This window comes from Hydractinia symbiolongicarpus, chromosome 2, assembly GCF_029227915.1.
Source record: "Hydractinia symbiolongicarpus strain clone_291-10 chromosome 2, HSymV2.1, whole genome shotgun sequence".
NCBI classification, from domain to species: Eukaryota; Metazoa; Cnidaria; class Hydrozoa; order Anthoathecata; family Hydractiniidae; genus Hydractinia; species Hydractinia symbiolongicarpus.
Window position 1 is genome coordinate 36385145 of NC_079876.1, and position 12428 is coordinate 36397572.

At 48.7% G+C, this 12428-nt stretch overlaps 60 non-coding genes across 60 annotated transcripts; 50 read left to right on the forward strand and 10 right to left on the reverse strand.

Annotated features, from left to right (window-relative positions):
• The first annotated feature begins 67 nt into the window (after nucleotides 1–67).
• On the forward strand, nucleotides 68–149 carry Trnas-uga (transfer RNA serine (anticodon UGA)). Its single transcript has one exon. It is a non-coding gene; the product is annotated as a tRNA-Ser (tRNA).
• An 80-nt stretch (nucleotides 150–229) lies between these two features.
• Trnaf-gaa (transfer RNA phenylalanine (anticodon GAA)) lies at nucleotides 230–302 on the forward strand. Its single transcript has one exon. It is a non-coding gene; the product is annotated as a tRNA-Phe (tRNA).
• A 137-nt stretch (nucleotides 303–439) lies between these two features.
• Nucleotides 440–510, reverse strand: Trnag-gcc (transfer RNA glycine (anticodon GCC)). Its single transcript has one exon. It is a non-coding gene; the product is annotated as a tRNA-Gly (tRNA).
• Nucleotides 511–626: 116 nt separating this feature from the next.
• Nucleotides 627–699, forward strand: Trnat-agu (transfer RNA threonine (anticodon AGU)). Its single transcript has one exon. It is a non-coding gene; the product is annotated as a tRNA-Thr (tRNA).
• A 58-nt stretch (nucleotides 700–757) lies between these two features.
• On the forward strand, nucleotides 758–839 carry Trnas-aga (transfer RNA serine (anticodon AGA)). Its single transcript has one exon. It is a non-coding gene; the product is annotated as a tRNA-Ser (tRNA).
• Nucleotides 840–936: 97 nt separating this feature from the next.
• Trnae-uuc (transfer RNA glutamic acid (anticodon UUC)) lies at nucleotides 937–1008 on the forward strand. Its single transcript has one exon. It is a non-coding gene; the product is annotated as a tRNA-Glu (tRNA).
• A 76-nt stretch (nucleotides 1009–1084) lies between these two features.
• Trnac-gca (transfer RNA cysteine (anticodon GCA)) lies at nucleotides 1085–1156 on the forward strand. The gene has a single exon. It is a non-coding gene; the product is annotated as a tRNA-Cys (tRNA).
• Nucleotides 1157–1230: 74 nt separating this feature from the next.
• Nucleotides 1231–1312, forward strand: Trnas-uga (transfer RNA serine (anticodon UGA)). The gene has a single exon. It is a non-coding gene; the product is annotated as a tRNA-Ser (tRNA).
• Nucleotides 1313–1392: 80 nt separating this feature from the next.
• On the forward strand, nucleotides 1393–1465 carry Trnaf-gaa (transfer RNA phenylalanine (anticodon GAA)). The gene has a single exon. It is a non-coding gene; the product is annotated as a tRNA-Phe (tRNA).
• A 137-nt stretch (nucleotides 1466–1602) lies between these two features.
• Nucleotides 1603–1673, reverse strand: Trnag-gcc (transfer RNA glycine (anticodon GCC)). The gene has a single exon. It is a non-coding gene; the product is annotated as a tRNA-Gly (tRNA).
• Nucleotides 1674–1789: 116 nt separating this feature from the next.
• Trnat-agu (transfer RNA threonine (anticodon AGU)) lies at nucleotides 1790–1862 on the forward strand. Its single transcript has one exon. It is a non-coding gene; the product is annotated as a tRNA-Thr (tRNA).
• A 386-nt stretch (nucleotides 1863–2248) lies between these two features.
• Nucleotides 2249–2320, forward strand: Trnac-gca (transfer RNA cysteine (anticodon GCA)). Its single transcript has one exon. It is a non-coding gene; the product is annotated as a tRNA-Cys (tRNA).
• A 74-nt stretch (nucleotides 2321–2394) lies between these two features.
• Nucleotides 2395–2476, forward strand: Trnas-uga (transfer RNA serine (anticodon UGA)). Its single transcript has one exon. It is a non-coding gene; the product is annotated as a tRNA-Ser (tRNA).
• A 290-nt stretch (nucleotides 2477–2766) lies between these two features.
• On the reverse strand, nucleotides 2767–2837 carry Trnag-gcc (transfer RNA glycine (anticodon GCC)). Its single transcript has one exon. It is a non-coding gene; the product is annotated as a tRNA-Gly (tRNA).
• A 116-nt stretch (nucleotides 2838–2953) lies between these two features.
• On the forward strand, nucleotides 2954–3026 carry Trnat-agu (transfer RNA threonine (anticodon AGU)). Its single transcript has one exon. It is a non-coding gene; the product is annotated as a tRNA-Thr (tRNA).
• A 58-nt stretch (nucleotides 3027–3084) lies between these two features.
• Nucleotides 3085–3166, forward strand: Trnas-aga (transfer RNA serine (anticodon AGA)). Its single transcript has one exon. It is a non-coding gene; the product is annotated as a tRNA-Ser (tRNA).
• Nucleotides 3167–3411: 245 nt separating this feature from the next.
• Trnac-gca (transfer RNA cysteine (anticodon GCA)) lies at nucleotides 3412–3483 on the forward strand. The gene has a single exon. It is a non-coding gene; the product is annotated as a tRNA-Cys (tRNA).
• A 74-nt stretch (nucleotides 3484–3557) lies between these two features.
• On the forward strand, nucleotides 3558–3639 carry Trnas-uga (transfer RNA serine (anticodon UGA)). The gene has a single exon. It is a non-coding gene; the product is annotated as a tRNA-Ser (tRNA).
• A 290-nt stretch (nucleotides 3640–3929) lies between these two features.
• Trnag-gcc (transfer RNA glycine (anticodon GCC)) lies at nucleotides 3930–4000 on the reverse strand. The gene has a single exon. It is a non-coding gene; the product is annotated as a tRNA-Gly (tRNA).
• Nucleotides 4001–4247: 247 nt separating this feature from the next.
• On the forward strand, nucleotides 4248–4329 carry Trnas-aga (transfer RNA serine (anticodon AGA)). The gene has a single exon. It is a non-coding gene; the product is annotated as a tRNA-Ser (tRNA).
• A 245-nt stretch (nucleotides 4330–4574) lies between these two features.
• Trnac-gca (transfer RNA cysteine (anticodon GCA)) lies at nucleotides 4575–4646 on the forward strand. Its single transcript has one exon. It is a non-coding gene; the product is annotated as a tRNA-Cys (tRNA).
• A 74-nt stretch (nucleotides 4647–4720) lies between these two features.
• On the forward strand, nucleotides 4721–4802 carry Trnas-uga (transfer RNA serine (anticodon UGA)). The gene has a single exon. It is a non-coding gene; the product is annotated as a tRNA-Ser (tRNA).
• An 80-nt stretch (nucleotides 4803–4882) lies between these two features.
• On the forward strand, nucleotides 4883–4955 carry Trnaf-gaa (transfer RNA phenylalanine (anticodon GAA)). Its single transcript has one exon. It is a non-coding gene; the product is annotated as a tRNA-Phe (tRNA).
• A 137-nt stretch (nucleotides 4956–5092) lies between these two features.
• Trnag-gcc (transfer RNA glycine (anticodon GCC)) lies at nucleotides 5093–5163 on the reverse strand. Its single transcript has one exon. It is a non-coding gene; the product is annotated as a tRNA-Gly (tRNA).
• Nucleotides 5164–5279: 116 nt separating this feature from the next.
• On the forward strand, nucleotides 5280–5352 carry Trnat-agu (transfer RNA threonine (anticodon AGU)). Its single transcript has one exon. It is a non-coding gene; the product is annotated as a tRNA-Thr (tRNA).
• Nucleotides 5353–5410: 58 nt separating this feature from the next.
• Nucleotides 5411–5492, forward strand: Trnas-aga (transfer RNA serine (anticodon AGA)). The gene has a single exon. It is a non-coding gene; the product is annotated as a tRNA-Ser (tRNA).
• A 97-nt stretch (nucleotides 5493–5589) lies between these two features.
• Trnae-uuc (transfer RNA glutamic acid (anticodon UUC)) lies at nucleotides 5590–5661 on the forward strand. Its single transcript has one exon. It is a non-coding gene; the product is annotated as a tRNA-Glu (tRNA).
• Nucleotides 5662–5883: 222 nt separating this feature from the next.
• Nucleotides 5884–5965, forward strand: Trnas-uga (transfer RNA serine (anticodon UGA)). Its single transcript has one exon. It is a non-coding gene; the product is annotated as a tRNA-Ser (tRNA).
• Nucleotides 5966–6045: 80 nt separating this feature from the next.
• Trnaf-gaa (transfer RNA phenylalanine (anticodon GAA)) lies at nucleotides 6046–6118 on the forward strand. Its single transcript has one exon. It is a non-coding gene; the product is annotated as a tRNA-Phe (tRNA).
• Nucleotides 6119–6255: 137 nt separating this feature from the next.
• Nucleotides 6256–6326, reverse strand: Trnag-gcc (transfer RNA glycine (anticodon GCC)). Its single transcript has one exon. It is a non-coding gene; the product is annotated as a tRNA-Gly (tRNA).
• Nucleotides 6327–6442: 116 nt separating this feature from the next.
• Nucleotides 6443–6515, forward strand: Trnat-agu (transfer RNA threonine (anticodon AGU)). The gene has a single exon. It is a non-coding gene; the product is annotated as a tRNA-Thr (tRNA).
• A 57-nt stretch (nucleotides 6516–6572) lies between these two features.
• Nucleotides 6573–6654, forward strand: Trnas-aga (transfer RNA serine (anticodon AGA)). The gene has a single exon. It is a non-coding gene; the product is annotated as a tRNA-Ser (tRNA).
• Nucleotides 6655–6751: 97 nt separating this feature from the next.
• Trnae-uuc (transfer RNA glutamic acid (anticodon UUC)) lies at nucleotides 6752–6823 on the forward strand. Its single transcript has one exon. It is a non-coding gene; the product is annotated as a tRNA-Glu (tRNA).
• A 76-nt stretch (nucleotides 6824–6899) lies between these two features.
• On the forward strand, nucleotides 6900–6971 carry Trnac-gca (transfer RNA cysteine (anticodon GCA)). The gene has a single exon. It is a non-coding gene; the product is annotated as a tRNA-Cys (tRNA).
• Nucleotides 6972–7045: 74 nt separating this feature from the next.
• On the forward strand, nucleotides 7046–7127 carry Trnas-uga (transfer RNA serine (anticodon UGA)). Its single transcript has one exon. It is a non-coding gene; the product is annotated as a tRNA-Ser (tRNA).
• Nucleotides 7128–7207: 80 nt separating this feature from the next.
• On the forward strand, nucleotides 7208–7280 carry Trnaf-gaa (transfer RNA phenylalanine (anticodon GAA)). Its single transcript has one exon. It is a non-coding gene; the product is annotated as a tRNA-Phe (tRNA).
• Nucleotides 7281–7417: 137 nt separating this feature from the next.
• Trnag-gcc (transfer RNA glycine (anticodon GCC)) lies at nucleotides 7418–7488 on the reverse strand. Its single transcript has one exon. It is a non-coding gene; the product is annotated as a tRNA-Gly (tRNA).
• Nucleotides 7489–7735: 247 nt separating this feature from the next.
• On the forward strand, nucleotides 7736–7817 carry Trnas-aga (transfer RNA serine (anticodon AGA)). Its single transcript has one exon. It is a non-coding gene; the product is annotated as a tRNA-Ser (tRNA).
• Nucleotides 7818–7914: 97 nt separating this feature from the next.
• Trnae-uuc (transfer RNA glutamic acid (anticodon UUC)) lies at nucleotides 7915–7986 on the forward strand. The gene has a single exon. It is a non-coding gene; the product is annotated as a tRNA-Glu (tRNA).
• A 222-nt stretch (nucleotides 7987–8208) lies between these two features.
• Nucleotides 8209–8290, forward strand: Trnal-uaa (transfer RNA leucine (anticodon UAA)). The gene has a single exon. It is a non-coding gene; the product is annotated as a tRNA-Leu (tRNA).
• An 80-nt stretch (nucleotides 8291–8370) lies between these two features.
• On the forward strand, nucleotides 8371–8443 carry Trnaf-gaa (transfer RNA phenylalanine (anticodon GAA)). The gene has a single exon. It is a non-coding gene; the product is annotated as a tRNA-Phe (tRNA).
• A 137-nt stretch (nucleotides 8444–8580) lies between these two features.
• Nucleotides 8581–8651, reverse strand: Trnag-gcc (transfer RNA glycine (anticodon GCC)). The gene has a single exon. It is a non-coding gene; the product is annotated as a tRNA-Gly (tRNA).
• A 116-nt stretch (nucleotides 8652–8767) lies between these two features.
• Trnat-agu (transfer RNA threonine (anticodon AGU)) lies at nucleotides 8768–8840 on the forward strand. Its single transcript has one exon. It is a non-coding gene; the product is annotated as a tRNA-Thr (tRNA).
• A 58-nt stretch (nucleotides 8841–8898) lies between these two features.
• On the forward strand, nucleotides 8899–8980 carry Trnas-aga (transfer RNA serine (anticodon AGA)). Its single transcript has one exon. It is a non-coding gene; the product is annotated as a tRNA-Ser (tRNA).
• Nucleotides 8981–9077: 97 nt separating this feature from the next.
• On the forward strand, nucleotides 9078–9149 carry Trnae-uuc (transfer RNA glutamic acid (anticodon UUC)). The gene has a single exon. It is a non-coding gene; the product is annotated as a tRNA-Glu (tRNA).
• A 76-nt stretch (nucleotides 9150–9225) lies between these two features.
• Trnac-gca (transfer RNA cysteine (anticodon GCA)) lies at nucleotides 9226–9297 on the forward strand. The gene has a single exon. It is a non-coding gene; the product is annotated as a tRNA-Cys (tRNA).
• A 74-nt stretch (nucleotides 9298–9371) lies between these two features.
• Nucleotides 9372–9453, forward strand: Trnas-uga (transfer RNA serine (anticodon UGA)). Its single transcript has one exon. It is a non-coding gene; the product is annotated as a tRNA-Ser (tRNA).
• Nucleotides 9454–9533: 80 nt separating this feature from the next.
• On the forward strand, nucleotides 9534–9606 carry Trnaf-gaa (transfer RNA phenylalanine (anticodon GAA)). The gene has a single exon. It is a non-coding gene; the product is annotated as a tRNA-Phe (tRNA).
• A 324-nt stretch (nucleotides 9607–9930) lies between these two features.
• On the forward strand, nucleotides 9931–10003 carry Trnat-agu (transfer RNA threonine (anticodon AGU)). Its single transcript has one exon. It is a non-coding gene; the product is annotated as a tRNA-Thr (tRNA).
• A 58-nt stretch (nucleotides 10004–10061) lies between these two features.
• On the forward strand, nucleotides 10062–10143 carry Trnas-aga (transfer RNA serine (anticodon AGA)). The gene has a single exon. It is a non-coding gene; the product is annotated as a tRNA-Ser (tRNA).
• A 245-nt stretch (nucleotides 10144–10388) lies between these two features.
• On the forward strand, nucleotides 10389–10460 carry Trnac-gca (transfer RNA cysteine (anticodon GCA)). The gene has a single exon. It is a non-coding gene; the product is annotated as a tRNA-Cys (tRNA).
• Nucleotides 10461–10534: 74 nt separating this feature from the next.
• Trnas-uga (transfer RNA serine (anticodon UGA)) lies at nucleotides 10535–10616 on the forward strand. Its single transcript has one exon. It is a non-coding gene; the product is annotated as a tRNA-Ser (tRNA).
• An 80-nt stretch (nucleotides 10617–10696) lies between these two features.
• Nucleotides 10697–10769, forward strand: Trnaf-gaa (transfer RNA phenylalanine (anticodon GAA)). Its single transcript has one exon. It is a non-coding gene; the product is annotated as a tRNA-Phe (tRNA).
• A 137-nt stretch (nucleotides 10770–10906) lies between these two features.
• Trnag-gcc (transfer RNA glycine (anticodon GCC)) lies at nucleotides 10907–10977 on the reverse strand. Its single transcript has one exon. It is a non-coding gene; the product is annotated as a tRNA-Gly (tRNA).
• Nucleotides 10978–11224: 247 nt separating this feature from the next.
• Trnas-aga (transfer RNA serine (anticodon AGA)) lies at nucleotides 11225–11306 on the forward strand. Its single transcript has one exon. It is a non-coding gene; the product is annotated as a tRNA-Ser (tRNA).
• Nucleotides 11307–11403: 97 nt separating this feature from the next.
• Trnae-uuc (transfer RNA glutamic acid (anticodon UUC)) lies at nucleotides 11404–11475 on the forward strand. The gene has a single exon. It is a non-coding gene; the product is annotated as a tRNA-Glu (tRNA).
• A 222-nt stretch (nucleotides 11476–11697) lies between these two features.
• On the forward strand, nucleotides 11698–11779 carry Trnal-uaa (transfer RNA leucine (anticodon UAA)). The gene has a single exon. It is a non-coding gene; the product is annotated as a tRNA-Leu (tRNA).
• Nucleotides 11780–11859: 80 nt separating this feature from the next.
• On the forward strand, nucleotides 11860–11932 carry Trnaf-gaa (transfer RNA phenylalanine (anticodon GAA)). The gene has a single exon. It is a non-coding gene; the product is annotated as a tRNA-Phe (tRNA).
• A 137-nt stretch (nucleotides 11933–12069) lies between these two features.
• Nucleotides 12070–12140, reverse strand: Trnag-gcc (transfer RNA glycine (anticodon GCC)). The gene has a single exon. It is a non-coding gene; the product is annotated as a tRNA-Gly (tRNA).
• Nucleotides 12141–12256: 116 nt separating this feature from the next.
• On the forward strand, nucleotides 12257–12329 carry Trnat-agu (transfer RNA threonine (anticodon AGU)). Its single transcript has one exon. It is a non-coding gene; the product is annotated as a tRNA-Thr (tRNA).
• Nucleotides 12330–12428: the final 99 nt, after the last annotated feature.

Consider the following 12428-nt stretch of genomic DNA (forward strand, 5'->3'; position numbering starts at 1 on the left):
GGCTTTTTGTCCTCTTCGGCACCTGAGTGGTGAGCTGGTGAATTATTCTGGTTACCCAGCAATTTCTGCTGCGATGGCCGAGTGGTTAAGGCGTTAGACTTGAAATCTAATGGGATCTTCCCGCGTAGGTTCGAACCCTACTCGCAGCGAATCTACAAACATTCTTTTTGATCTGGTCAAGTGTCTATCACAACGTACAGACCTTTGCCATGTGATAGAATTGATCATGGCCGAGATAGCTCAGTTGGGAGAGCGTCAGACTGAAGATCTGAAGGTCCCTGGTTCAATCCCGGGTCTCGGCATTTTATCACTGCCCAGCAGGGCGGTTTGAGGTGGTGAATGCAAGCAGCCGTAGCACTTTTCTTCAGCTATGTTTTTTTATTTATTTTCCTTCCTTTCTTTTTTACGGAGGGTATTTTCAGGTGTAGGTAAAACACGATGCATTGGCGGGGAATCGAACCCCGGTCTCCCGCGTGGCAGGCGAGAATTCTACCACTGAACCACCAATGCGTTACTACTCATTTCCAAAATTTCCGAGTGACAGTGTATCACGTCCCGGTGTGTTAGTAGCCTTAACGGCATTTCAGACGTGTGATATTGAGATTTTCAAAATCTCCCAACAGGCAGGCGCTGTGGCTTAGCGGTTAAAGCGCCTGTCTAGTAAACAGGAGATCCCCGGTTCAAATCCGGGCAGTGCCTTTAGCAGTAATGTTGTGCTTTCTGGTCGGCCTTGTGGCAATGGCCAGCGGTTTGTCAGGCTGCGATGGCCGAGTGGTTAAGGCGTTTGACTAGAAATCAAATGGGATCTTCCCGCGTAGGTTCGAATCCTACTCGCAGCGGACGCAAAAAGGTGTTTTTGACACGAACAGAAAGACAGAGCTAGTTCAAATTGTCAGAAAAATCATGACATCTAAATTACTTAGTGGTGCGAATGTGTCCCGCATGGTCTAGTGGTTATGATTTCTGGTTTTCACCCAGGCGGCCCGGGTTCGATTCCCGGTGCGGGAAGTGTACATTTTTTAAGTTAAGTTGCTCTCTCACGCGTTGATGTTATATACCCTGTGCGTGGATTCCGTCCTTGGCTGGGGATATAGCTCAGTGGTAGAGCATTCGACTGCAGATCGAGAGGTCCCTGGTTCAAACCCGGGTGTCCCCTACTAGTTGGCTTTTTGTCCTCTTCGGCACCTGAGTGGTGAGCTGGTGAATTATTCTGGTTACCCAGCAATTTCTGCTGCGATGGCCGAGTGGTTAAGGCGTTAGACTTGAAATCTAATGGGATCTTCCCGCGTAGGTTCGAACCCTACTCGCAGCGAATCTACAAACATTCTTTTTGATCTGGTCAAGTGTCTATCACAACGTACAGACCTTTGCCATGTGATAGAATTGATCATGGCCGAGATAGCTCAGTTGGGAGAGCGTCAGACTGAAGATCTGAAGGTCCCTGGTTCAATCCCGGGTCTCGGCATTTTATCACTGCCCAGCAGGGCGGTTTGAGGTGGTGAATGCAAGCAGCCGTAGCACTTTTCTTCAGCTATGTTTTTTTATTTATTTTCCTTCCTTTCTTTTTTACGGAGGGTATTTTCAGGTGTAGGTAAAACACGATGCATTGGCGGGGAATCGAACCCCGGTCTCCCGCGTGGCAGGCGAGAATTCTACCACTGAACCACCAATGCGTTACTACTCATTTCCAAAATTTCCGAGTGACAGTGTATCACGTCCCGGTGTGTTAGTAGCCTTAACGGCATTTCAGACGTGTGATATTGAGATTTTCAAAATCTCCCAACAGGCAGGCGCTGTGGCTTAGCGGTTAAAGCGCCTGTCTAGTAAACAGGAGATCCCCGGTTCAAATCCGGGCAGTGCCTTTAGCAGTAATGTTGTGCTTTCTGGTCGGCCTTGTGGCAATGGCCAGCGGTTTGTCATGCTGCGATGGCCGAGTGGTTAAGGCGTTTTGACTAGAAATCAAATGGGATCTTCCCGCGTAGGTTCGAATCCTACTCGCAGCGGACGCAAAAAGGTGTTTTTGACACGAACAGAAAGACAGAGCTAGTTCAAAATGTCAGAAAAAGCATGACATCTAAATTACTTAGTGGTGCGAATGTGTCCCGCATGGTCTAGTGGTTAGGATTTCTGGTTTTCACCCAGGCGGCCCGGGTTCGATTCCCGATGCGGGAAGTGTACATTTTTTAAGTTAAGTTGCTCTCTCACGCGTTGATGTTATATACCCTGTGCGTGGATTCCGTCCTTGGCTGGGGATATAGCTCAGTGGTAGAGCATTCGACTGCAGATCGAGAGGTCCCTGGTTCAAACCCGGGTGTCCCCTACTAGTTGGCTTTTTGTCCTCTTCGGCACCTGAGTGGTGAGCTGGTGAATTATTCTGGTTACCCAGCAATTTCTGCTGCGATGGCCGAGTGGTTAAGGCGTTAGACTTGAAATCTAATGGGATCTTCCCGCGTAGGTTCGAACCCTACTCGCAGCGAATCTACAAACATTCTTTTTGATCTGGTCAAGTGTCTATCACAACGTACAGACCTTTGCCATGTGATAGAATTGATCATGGCCGAGATAGCTCAGTTGGGAGAGCGTCAGACTGAAGAACTGAAGGTCCCTGGTTCAATCCCGGGTCTCGGCATTTTATCACTGCCCAGCAGGGCGGTTTGAGGTGGTGAATGCAAGCAGCCGTAGCACTTTTCTTCAGCTATGTTTTTTTATTTATTTTCCTTCCTTTCTTTTTTACGGAGGGTATTTTCAGGTGTAGGTAAAACACGATGCATTGGCGGGGAATCGAACCCCGGTCTCCCGCGTGGCAGGCGAGAATTCTACCACTGAACCACCAATGCGTTACTACTCATTTCCAAAATTTCCGAGTGACAGTGTATCCCGTCCCGGTGTGTTAGTAGCCTTAACGGCATTTCAGACGTGTGATATTGAGATTTTCAAAGTCTCCCAACAGGCAGGCGCTGTGGCTTAGCGGTTAAAGCGCCTGTCTAGTAAACAGGAGATCCCCGGTTCAAATCCGGGCAGTGCCTTTAGCAGTAATGTTGTGCTTTCTGGTCGGCCTTGTGGCAATGGCCAGCGGTTTGTCAGGCTGCGATGGCCGAGTGGTTAAGGCGTTTGACTAGAAATCAAATGGGATCTTCCCGCGTAGGTTCGAATCCTACTCGCAGCGGACGCAAAAAGGTGTTTTTGACACGAACAGAAAGACAGAGCTAGTTCAAATTGTCAGAAAAAGCATGACATCTAAATTACTTAGTGGTGCGAATGTGTTCCGCATGGTCTAGTGGTTAGGATTTCTGGTTTTCACCCAGGCGGCCCGGGTTCGATTCCCGGTGCGGGAAGTGTACATTTTTTAAGTTAAGTTGCTCTCTTACGCGTTGATGTTATATACCCTGTGCGTGGATTCCGTCCTTGGCTGGGGATATAGCTCAGTGGTAGAGCATTCGACTGCAGATCGAGAGGTCCCTGGTTCAAACCCGGGTGTCCCCTACTAGTTGGCTTTTTGTCCTCTTCGGCACCTGAGTGGTGAGCTGGTGAATTATTCTGGTTACCCAGCAATTTCTGCTGCGATGGCCGAGTGGTTAAGGCGTTAGACTTGAAATCTAATGGGATCTTCCCGCGTAGGTTCGAACCCTACTCGCAGCGAATCTACCAACATTCTTTTTGATCTGGTCAAGTGTCTATCACAACGTACAGACCTTTGCCATGTGATAGAATTGATCATGGCCGAGATAGCTCAGTTGGGACAGCGTCAGACTGAAGATCTGAAGGTCCCTGGTTCAATCCCGGGTCTCGGCATTTTATCACTGCCCAGCAGGGCGGTTTGAGGTGGTGAATGCAAGCAGCCGTAGCACTTTTCTTCAGCTATGTTTTTTTATTTATTTTCCTTCCTTTCTTTTTTACGGAGGGTATTTTCAGGTGTAGGTAAAACACGATGCATTGGCGGGGAATCGAACCCCGGTCTCCCGCGTGGCAGGCGAGAATTCTACCACTGAACCACCAATGCGTTACTACTCATTTCCAAAATTTCCGAGTGACAGTGTATCACGTCCCGGTGTGTTAGTAGCCTTAACGGCATTTCAGACGTGTGATATTGAGATTTTCAAAATCTCCCAACAGGCAGGCGCTGTGGCTTAGCGGTTAAAGCGCCTGTCTAGTAAACAGCAGATCCCCGGTTCAAATCCGGGCAGTGCCTTTAGCAGTAATGTTGTGCTTTCTGGTCGGCCTTGTGGCAATGGCCAGCGGTTTGTCAGGCTGCGATGGCCGAGTGGTTAAGGCGTTTGACTAGAAATCAAATGGGATCTTCCCGCGTAGGTTCGAATCCTACTCGCAGCGGACGCAAAAAGGTGTTTTTGACACGAACAGAAAGACAGAGCTAGTTCAAATTGTCAGAAAAAGCATGACATCTAAATTACTTAGTGGTGCGAATGTGTCCCGCATGGTCTAGTGGTTAGGATTTCTGGTTTTCACCCAGGCGGCCCAGGTGCGATTCCCGGTGCGGGAAGTGTACATTTTTTAAGTTAAGTTGCTCTATCACGCGTTGATGTTATATACCCTGTGCGTGGATTCCGTCCTTGGCTGGGGATATAGCTCAGTGGTAGAGCATTCGACTGCAGATCGAGAGGTCCCTGGTTCAAACCCGGGTGTCCCCTACTAGTTGGCTTTTTGTCCTCTTCGGCACCTGAGTGGTGAGCTGGTGAATTATTCTGGTTACCCAGCAATTTCTGCTGCGATGGCCGAGTGGTTAAGGCGTTAGACTTGAAATCTAATGGGATCTTCCCGCGTAGGTTCGAACCCTACTCGCAGCGAATCTACAAACATTCTTTTTGATCTGGTCAAGTGTCTATCACAACGTACAGACCTTTGCCATGTGATAGAATTGATCATGGCCGAGATAGCTCAGTTGGGAGAGCGTCAGACTGAAGATCTGAAGGTCCCTGGTTCAATCCCGGGTCTCGGCATTTTATCACTGCCCAGCAGGGCGGTTTGAGGTGGTGAATGCAAGCAGCCGTAGCACTTTTCTTCAGCTATGTTTTTTTATTTATTTTCCTTTCTTTCTTTTTTACGGAGGGTATTTTCAGGTGTAGGTAAAACACGATGCATTGGCGGGGAATCGAACCCCGGTCTCCCGCGTGGCAGGCGAGAATTCTACCACTGAACCACCAATGCGTTACTACTCATTTCCAAAATTTCCGAGTGACAGTGTATCACGTCCCGGTGTGTTAGTAGCCTTAACGGCATTTCAGACGTGTGATATTGAGATTTTCAAAATCTCCCAACAGGCAGGCGCTGTGGCTTAGCGGTTAAAGCGCCTGTCTAGTAAACAGGAGATCCCCGGTTCAAATCCGGGCAGTGCCTTTAGCAGTAATGTTGTGCTTTCTGGTCGGCCTTGTGGCAATGGCCAGCGGTTTGTCAGGCTGCGATGGCCGAGTGGTTAAGGCGTTTGACTAGAAATCAAATGGGATCTTCCCGCGTAGGTTCGAATCCTACTCGCAGCGGACGCAAAAAGGTGTTTTTGACACGAACAGAAAGACAGAGCTAGTTCAAATTGTCAGAAAAAGCATGACATCTAAATTACTTAGTGGTGCGAATGTGTCCCGCATGGTCTAGTGGTTAGGATTTCTGGTTTTCACCCAGGCGGCCCGGGTTCGATTCCCGGTGCGGGAAGTGTACATTTTTTAAGTTAAGTTGCTCTCTCACGCGTTGATGTTATATACCCTGTGCGTGGATTCCGTCCTCGGCTTGGGATATAACTCAGTGGTAGAGCATTCGACTGCAGATCGAGAGGTCCCTGGTTCAAACCCGGGTGTCCCCTACTAGTTGGCTTTTTGTCCTCTTCGGCACCTGAGTGGTGAGCTGGTGAATTATTCTGGTTACCCAGCAATTTCTGCTGCGATGGCCGAGTGGTTAAGGCGTTAGACTTGAAATCTAATGGGATCTTCCCGCGTAGGTTCGAACCCTACTCGCAGCGAATCTACAAACATTCTTTTTGATCTGGTCAAGTGTCTATCACAACGTACAGACCTTTGCCATGTGATAGAATCGATCATGGCCGAGATAGCTCAGTTGGGAGAGCGTCAGACTGAAGATCTGAAGGTCCCTGGTTCAATCCCGGGTCTCGGCATTTTATCACTGCCCAGCAGGGCGGTTTGAGGTGGTGAATGCAAGCAGCCGTAGCACTTTTGTTCAGCTATGTTTTTTTATTTATTTTCCTTCCTTTCTTTTTTACGGAGGGTATTTTCAGGTGTAGGTAAAACACGATGCATTGGCGGGGAATCGAACCCCGGTCTCCCGCGTGGCAGGCGAGAATTCTACCACTGAACCACCAATGCGTTACTACTCATTTCCAAAATTTCCGAGTGACAGTGTATCACGTCCCGGTGTGTTAGTAGCCTTAACGGCATTTCAGACGTGTGATATTGAGATTTTCAAAATCTCCCAACAGGCAGGCGCTGTGGCTTAGCGGTTAAAGCGCCTGTCTAGTAAACAGGAGATCCCCGGTTCAAATCCGGGCAGTGCCTTTAGCAGATAGTTGTGCTTTCTGGTCGGCCTTGTGGCAATGGCCAGCGGTTTGTCAGGCTGCGATGGCCGAGTGGTTAAGGCGTTTGACTAGAAATCAAATGGGATCTTCCCGCGTAGGTTCGAATCCTACTCGCAGCGGACGCAAAAAGGTGTTTTTGACACGAACAGAAAGACAGAGCTAGTTCAAATTGTCAGAAAAAGCATGACATCTAAATTACTTAGTGGTGCGAATGTGTCCCGCATGGTCTAGTGGTTAGGATTTCTGGTTTTCACCCAGGCGGCCCGGGTTCGATTCCCGGTGCGGGAAGTGTACATTTTTTAAGTTAAGTTGCTCTCTCACGCGTTGATGTTATATACCCTGTGCGTGGATTCCGTCCTCGGCTGGGGATATAGCTCAGTGGTAGAGCATTCGACTGCAGATCGAGAGGTCCCTGGTTCAAACCCGGGTGTCCCCTACTAGTTGGCTTTTTGTCCTCTTCGGCACCTGAGTGGTGAGCTGGTGAATTATTCTGGTTACCCAGCAATTTCTGCTGCGATGGCCGAGTGGTTAAGGCGTTAGACTTGAAATCTAATGGGATCTTCCCGCGTAGGTTCGAACCCTACTCGCAGCGAATCTACAAACTTTCTTTTTGATCTGGTCAAGTGTCTATCACAACGTACAGACCTTTGCCATGTGATAGAATTGATCATGGCCGAGATAGCTCAGTTGGGAGAGCGTCAGACTGAAGATCTGAAGGTCCCTGGTTCAATCCCGGGTCTCGGCATTTTATCACTGCCCAGCAGGGCGGTTTGAGGTGGTGAATGCAAGCAGCCGTAGCACTTTTCTTCAGCTATGTTTTTTTATTTATTTTCCTTCCTTTCTTTTTTACGGAGGGTATTTTCAGGTGTAGGTAAAACACGATGCATTGGCGGGGAATCGAACCCCGGTCTCCCGCGTGGCAGGCGAGAATTCTACCACTGAACCACCAATGCGTTACTACTCATTTCCAAAATTTCCGAGTGACAGTGTATCACGTCCCGGTGTGTTAGTAGCCTTAACGGCATTTCAGACGTGTGATATTGAGATTTTCAAAATCTTCCAACAGGCAGGCGCTGTGGCTTAGCGGTTAAAGCGCCTGTCTAGTAAACAGGAGATCCCTGGTTCAAATCCGGGCAGTGCCTTTAGCAGTAATGTTGTGCTTTCTGGTCGGCCTTGTGGCAATGGCCAGCGGTTTGTCAGGCTGCGATGGCCGAGTGGTTAAGGCGTTTGACTAGAAATCAAATGGGATCTTCCCGCGTAGGTTCGAATCCTACTCGCAGCGGACGCAAAAAGGTGTTTTTGACACGAACAGAAAGACAGAGCTAGTTCAAATTGTCAGAAAAAGCATGACATCTAAATTACTTAGTGGTGCGAATGTGTCCCGCATGGTCTAGTGGTTAGGATTTCTGGTTTTCACCCAGGCGGCCCGGGTTCGATTCCCGGTGCGGGAAGTGTACATTTTTTAAGTTAAGTTGCTCTCTCACGCGTTGATGTTATATACCCTGTGCGTGGATTCCGTCCTTGGCTGGGGATATAGCTCAGTGGTAGAGCATTCGACTGCAGATCGAGAGGTCTCTGGTTCAAACCCGGGTGTCCCCTACTAGTTGGCTTTTTGTCCTCTTCGGCACCTGAGTGGTGAGCTGGTGAATTATTCTGGTTACCCAGCAATTTCTGCTGCGATGGCCGAGTGGTTAAGGCGTTAGACCTAAAATCTAATGGGATCTTCCCGCGTAGGTTCGAACCCTACTCGCAGCGAATCTACAAACATTCTTTTTGATCTGGTCAAGTGTCTATCACAACGTACAGACCTTTGCCATGTGATAGAATTGATCATGGCCGAGATAGCTCAGTTGGGAGAGCGTCAGACTGAAGATCTGAAGGTCCCTGGTTCAATCCCGGGTCTCGGCATTTTATCACTGCCCAGCAGGGCGGTTTGAGGTGGTGAATGCAAGCAGCCGTAGCACTTTTCTTCAGCTATGTTTTTTTATTTATTTTCCTTCCTTTCTTTTTTACGGAGGGTATTTTCAGGTGTAGGTAAAACACGATGCATTGGCGGGGAATCGAACCCCGGTCTCCCGCGTGGCAGGCGAGAATTCTACCACTGAACCACCAATGCGTTACTACTCATTTCCAAAATTTCCGAGTGACAGTGTATCACGTCCCGGTGTGTTAGTAGCCTTAACGGCATTTCAGACGTGTGATATTGAGATTTTCAAAATCTCCCAACAGGCAGGCGCTGTGGCTTAGCGGTTAAAGCGCCTGTCTAGTAAACAGGAGATCCCCGGTTCAAATCCGGGCAGTGCCTTTAGCAGTAATGTTGTGCTTTCTGGTCGGCCTTGTGGCAATGGCCAGCGGTTTGTCAGGCTGCGATGGCCGAGTGGTTAAGGCGTTTGACTAGAAATCAAATGGGATCTTCCCGCGTAGGTTCGAATCCTACTCGCAGCGGACGCAAAAAGGTGTTTTTGACACGAACAGAAAGACAGAGCTAGTTCAAATTGTCAGAAAAAGCATGACATCTAAATTACTTAGTGGTGCGAATGTGTCCCGCATGGTCTAGTGGTTAGGATTTCTGGTTTTCACCCAGGCGGCCCGGGTTCGATTCCCGGTGCGGGAAGTGTACATTTTTTAAGTTAAGTTGCTCTCTCACGCGTTGATGTTATATACCCTGTGCGTGGATTCCGTCCTTGGCTGGGGATATAGCTCAGTGGTAGAGCATTCGACTGCAGATCGAGAGGTCCCTGGTTCAAACCCGGGTGTCCCCTACTAGTTGGCTTTTTGTCCTCTTCGGCACCTGAGTGGTGAGCTGGTGAATTATTCTGGTTACCCAGCAATTTCTGCTGCGATGGCCGAGTGGTTAAGGCGTTAGACTTGAAATCTAATGGGATCTTCCCGCGTAGGTTCGAACCCTACTCGCAGCGAATCTACAAACATTCTTTTTGATCTGGTCAAGTGTCTATCACAACGTACAGACCTTTGCCATGTGATAGAAATGATCATGGCCGAGATAGCTCAGTTGGGAGAGCGTCAGACTGAAGATCTGAAGGTCCCTGGTTCAATCCCGGGTCTCGGCATTTTATCACTGCCCAGCAGGGCGGTTTGAGGTGGTGAATGCAAGCAGCCGTAGCACTTTTCTTCAGCTATGTTTTTTTATTTATTTTCCTTCCTTTCTTTTTTACGGAGGGTATTTTCAGGTGTAAGTAAAACACGATGCATTGGCGGGGAATCAAACCCCGGTCTCCCGCGTGGCAGGCGAGAATTCTACCACTGAACCACCAATGCGTTACTACTCATTTCCAAAATTTCCGAGTGACAGTGTATCACGTCCCGGTGTGTTAGTAGCCTTAACGGCATTTCAGACGTGTGATATTGAGATTTTCAAAATCTCCCAACAGGCAGGCGCTGTGGCTTAGCGGTTAAAGCGCCTGTCTAGTAAACAGGAGATCCCCGGTTCAAATCCGGGCAGTGCCTTTAGCAGTAATGTTGTGCTTTCTGGTCGGCCTTGTGGCAATGGCCAGCGGTTTGTCAGGCTGCGATGGCCGAGTGGTTAAGGCGTTTGACTAGAAATCAAATGGGATCTTCCCGCGTAGGTTCGAATCCTACTCGCAGCGGACGCAAAAAGGTGTTTTTGACACGAACAGAAAGACAGAGCTAGTTCAAATTGTCAGAAAAAGCATGACATCTAAATTACTTAGTGGTGCGAATGTGTCCCGCATGGTGTAGTGGTTAGGATTTCTGGTTTTCACCCAGGCGGCCCGGGTTCGATTCCCGGTGCGGGAAGTGTACATTTTTTAAGTTAAGTTGCTCTCTCACGCGTTGATGTTATATACCCTGTGCGTGGATTCCGTCCTTGGCTGGGGATATAGCTCAGTGGTAGAGCATTCGACTGCAGATCGAGAGGTCCCTGGTTCAAACCCGGGTGTCCCCTACTAGTTGGCTTTTTGTCCTCTTCGGCACCTGAGTGGTGAGCTGGTGAATTATTCTGGTTACCCAGCAATTTCTGCTGCGATGGCCGAGTGGTTAAGGCGTTAGACTTGAAATCTAATGGGATCTTCCCGCGTAGGTTCGAACCCTACTCGCAGCGAATCTACAAACATTCTTTTTGATCTGGTCAAGTGTCTATCACAACGTACAGACCTTTGCCATGTGATAGAATTGATCATGGCCGAGATAGCTCAGTTGGGAGAGCGTCAGACTGAAGATCTGAAGGTCCCTGGTTCAATCCCGGGTCTCGGCATTTTATCACTGCCCAGCAGGGCGGTTTGAGGTGGTGAATGCAAGCAGCCGTAGCACTTTTCTTCAGCTATGTTTTTTTATTTATTTTCCTTCCTTTCTTTTTTACGGAGGGTATTTTCAGGTGTAGGTAAAACACGATGCATTGGCGGGGAATCGAACCCCGGTCTCCCGCGTGGCAGGCGAGAATTCTACCACTGAACCACCAATGCGTTACTACTCATTTCCAAAATTTCCGAGTGACAGTGTATCACGTCCCGGTGTGTTAGTAGCCTTAACGGCATTTCAGACGTGTGATATTGAGATTTTCAAAATCTTCCAACAGGCAGGCGCTGTGGCTTAGCGGTTAAAGCGCCTGTCTAGTAAACAGGAGATCCCTGGTTCAAATCCGGGCAGTGCCTTTAGCAGTAATGTTGTGCTTTCTGGTCGGCCTTGTGGCAATGGCCAGCGGTTTGTCAGGCTGCGATGGCCGAGTGGTTAAGGCGTTTGACTAGAAATCAAATGGGATCTTCCCGCGTAGGTTCGAATCCTACTCGCAGCGGACGCAAAAAGGTGTTTTTGACACGAACAGAAAGACAGAGCTAGTTCAAATTGTCAGAAAAAGCATGACATCTAAATTACTTAGTGGTGCGAATGTGTCCCGCATGGTCTAGTGGTTAGGATTTCTGGTTTTCACCCAGGCGGCCCGGGTTCGATTCCCGGTGCGGGAAGTGTACATTTTTTAAGTTAAGTTGCTCTCTCACGCGTTGATGTTATATACCCTGTGCGTGGATTCCGTCCTTGGCTGGGGATATAGCTCAGTGGTAGAGCATTCGACTGCAGATCGAGAGGTCTCTGGTTCAAACCCGGGTGTCCCCTACTAGTTGGCTTTTTGTCCTCTTCGGCACCTGAGTGGTGAGCTGGTGAATTATTCTGGTTACCCAGCAATTTCTCCTGCGATGGCCGAGTGGTTAAGGCGTTAGACTTAAAATCTAATGGGATCTTCCCGCGTAGGTTCGAACCCTACTCGCAGCGAATCTACAAACATTCTTTTTGATCTGGTCAAGTGTCTATCACAACGTACAGACCTTTGCCATGTGATAGAATTGATCATGGCCGAGATAGCTCAGTTGGGAGAGCGTCAGACTGAAGATCTGAAGGTCCCTGGTTCAATCCCGGGTCTCGGCATTTTATCACTGCCCAGCAGGGCGGTTTGAGGTGGTGAATGCAAGCAGCCGTAGCACTTTTCTTCAGCTATGTTTTTTTATTTATTTTCCTTCCTTTCTTTTTTACGGAGGGTATTTTCAGGTGTAGGTAAAACACGATGCATTGGCGGGGAATCGAACCCCGGTCTCCCGCGTGGCAGGCGAGAATTCTACCACTGAACCACCAATGCGTTACTACTCATTTCCAAAATTTCCGAGTGACAGTGTATCACGTCCCGGTGTGTTAGTAGCCTTAACGGCATTTCAGACGTGTGATATTGAGATTTTCAAAATCTCCCAACAGGCAGGCGCTGTGGCTTAGCGGTTAAAGCGCCTGTCTAGTAAACAGGAGATCCCCGGTTCAAATCCGGGCAGTGCCTTTAGCAGTAATGTTGTGCTTTCTGGTCGGCCTTGTGGCAATGGCCAGCGGTTTGTCAGGCTGCGATGGCCGAGTGGTTAAGGCGTTTGACTAGAAATCA